Genomic DNA, 2,833 nt, shown 5'->3' on the forward strand with positions numbered 1-2,833 from the left:
CAGATATGACTCATTCCAACAACACAAGGGATGTGTATCTCTTCTCCACAGTAGAAATGCAATGATTAACATAATAAAATTATTCATCTTGGTCACCATCATCCAGATTAAACAGCCATATGAACACTGAAACAGCACTTTTGTGATTAGGTTGATTGGTATTTATGATCCTTAATGAGACATAATACAGTCATTTGTGCAAACCACAAGCATATCCTCAACCCAAGCTGTCATGCAGCCAAGTGGAAATTACATGGGGTAGAGACAGCGTCCTAGCAGCACTGCGTCCTGCAGGGGTGGGATTTAGACAGCTGCCAGGAACCTAGTGTATTCATTCATAATTATCGTTGGCTTCTACTTAGGGTTTTTGAGTCTACCTAGAAGTATTTTAAAAACTGTGCTTTAAAGGGCACCTGAGTGGTTCAGTTGGTTGAGCAACTGTCTTTGGCTCAGGTCATGATCCCGAGGGCCTGGGATCGAGTCCTCACATTGGGCTCCCTGCTCAGTGAAGAGTCTGCTTATCTCTCTGCCTCTGTGATCTCTCTTGCTTTTGTTATTTCTCAGATAAATAATAAAATTAAAAAAAAACTGTGTCTTAAGTAAGCTTTTTATTTTGGGATCATCATACATTCACATGCGTGTGTGATCAATAATATAGAGGTCTTGTATACCTTTTGCACAGATGCCTTCAGTAAAATCATCGCACAAAACCATAATATAACCCAAGAAGTATATCAATGTTAATGAAAACCACTAATCTCATTCAGCTTTTCCCCATGTGTACCTGTCGTCTTCATGTTCGTGTGTGTTTAGTTCCATGAAGTTTGATCATGATCATGTTTGATCTTGTAGGTCTGTGTCTCCACCACCACAGTCAAGACACAGACCATTTCCATCACAAGGGCACCCCGCACTGCAGCGTTATACATACACCTGCTGCTCCCCTCGGAGCCTCTCCCCTCTTTAGACCCTAGAAATTGCTAATCTGTGTTCTGTCTTGAGAACGTTACATATAAATGGAATCAGACAGTGTGTAACCTTTAGAACTGTCTCTTTTTCACTCAGAGTAATTTTCTGGAGATTTATTCAAGTTGCTGTGTGTATTAGCAGTTCATTTCTTTTTATTGCTGAGGAGAATTCCATGATACGTGAGAACACATTTTGTTTAACCGTTTACTCATTGAGAGACATTTGGGCTGCTTCCAGTTTGGGGCTAGTACGATTGAAGCTGATACAAACATTTGTGTATGTTTTTTAAAACATACTTTTATTTTTCTGGGATAAATGCCCCCCAAAGGTAATTGCTGGGTCACACGTTTGTTGCATGCATAGTTTGAGGAACTGCTAAAGCGTTTTCCAGAGTGACTGTACCATTTTCCATTCCTACTGGGATGTATGAGTGGTCCGCATCACTTTATTCTTGCCAATACGCACTGTTGCCACTGTTTCTGTAAGCGGTTCTGATCGGTGTCTAGTGTAGTGATACCCCCTTGTGGGTTTAGTCTGCATTTTCTTAATGACTAATGAATCCTTTTCTGCACTCATTTACCATCTGTATATCCTCTTTAGTAAAATGGCTGTTCATACCTTTTCATATTTCCTAATTGGATTGTTTGTTTCTTACTGTTGACTTAAGAGTTCTTCTTAATATGTATCCTTCTTAAATATGTGGTTTGGAAATATTTTTTCCTAGTCTAAAGCTTGGCTTTTTATTCCCTTAGTAGGGTCTTCTGCAGAGAAAAAGTCTCTAATATTGATGAAATTAATTTATCAGTTTTTTTTCCTTTTATGGACATGCTTTTGGTAGTAAGTCTAAGAAGTCAATGTGTACTCCTAAGTCCCCAAGTTTTTTCCTACTTTTCCCCTAAAGTTTTTATTATTTTAACCTTACATTAAAGTCTGTGATCCACTCTGAATTAAGTGCTAAATTGTGAGATACAAGCTGACCTCCTTTTTTGTTTTTGCTCGTGCGTGTCCAACTGTGCTAGCATCACTTGTTGAAAGGTTATCTTTCCTTCATTGCATTGCTTTTTCACTTTCATGCAGAATATACCCATAAATATGCTATGTATCCATAGGGCTATTTCTGGATTCATTGATCATCAAGTATATTGCATGCACATTGAAGCTCTTTTACTTCTCTTTCATCTATGTACCCATTTTATTTATTCTTTTTTTTTCTCTATGGTAGTGGTCAAAATGTTCAGTGCTATGCTGAATCAAAAATGGTGGAAGTGTACTTCCATGTCTTGTACCTGAAATTAGGAACTGATATGCAGTATTTCATTAAGTATAATAGCAGCTGTAGGTGGATTTTTTGCCAGACTGCAGTCATCCCCCTCAATTCCTGACTTACTGAAAATTTTTAAAAAAGATTTTATTTATTTATTTGACAGACAGAGATCACAAGTAGGCAGAGACAGAGAGGAAGGGAAGCAGGCTCCCCGCTGAGCAGAGAGCCCGATGCGGGGCTCGATTTCAGGACCCCGAGATCTTGACCTGAGCCAAAGGCAGAGGCTTTAACCCACTGAGCCACCCAAGTGGCCCCTTACTGGAGTTTCTATCATGAATGGATGTTAAGCTTTATCAAATATTTTTGTGTATGTCAACTGATATGATTATATGGCTTTTCTTTCCTAATCTACTGATATGATGAATTATATTGACGGATTTCTAAAGGTTGAATGAGCTGTGCATACCTGGAAAAATCCTACTTGGTCATGGTGTATGTTATTTTTGAACATAGTTGGATTTGATTTTCTAATAGTTTGGGGAGAGTTTCTGTATCTTGTTTTGTGAAAGATACCGGCCTATAGCTTTCTTCTTTTGTACT

This window comes from Mustela erminea, chromosome 6, assembly GCF_009829155.1.
Source record: "Mustela erminea isolate mMusErm1 chromosome 6, mMusErm1.Pri, whole genome shotgun sequence".
NCBI lineage: Eukaryota > Metazoa > Chordata > Mammalia > Carnivora > Mustelidae > Mustela > Mustela erminea.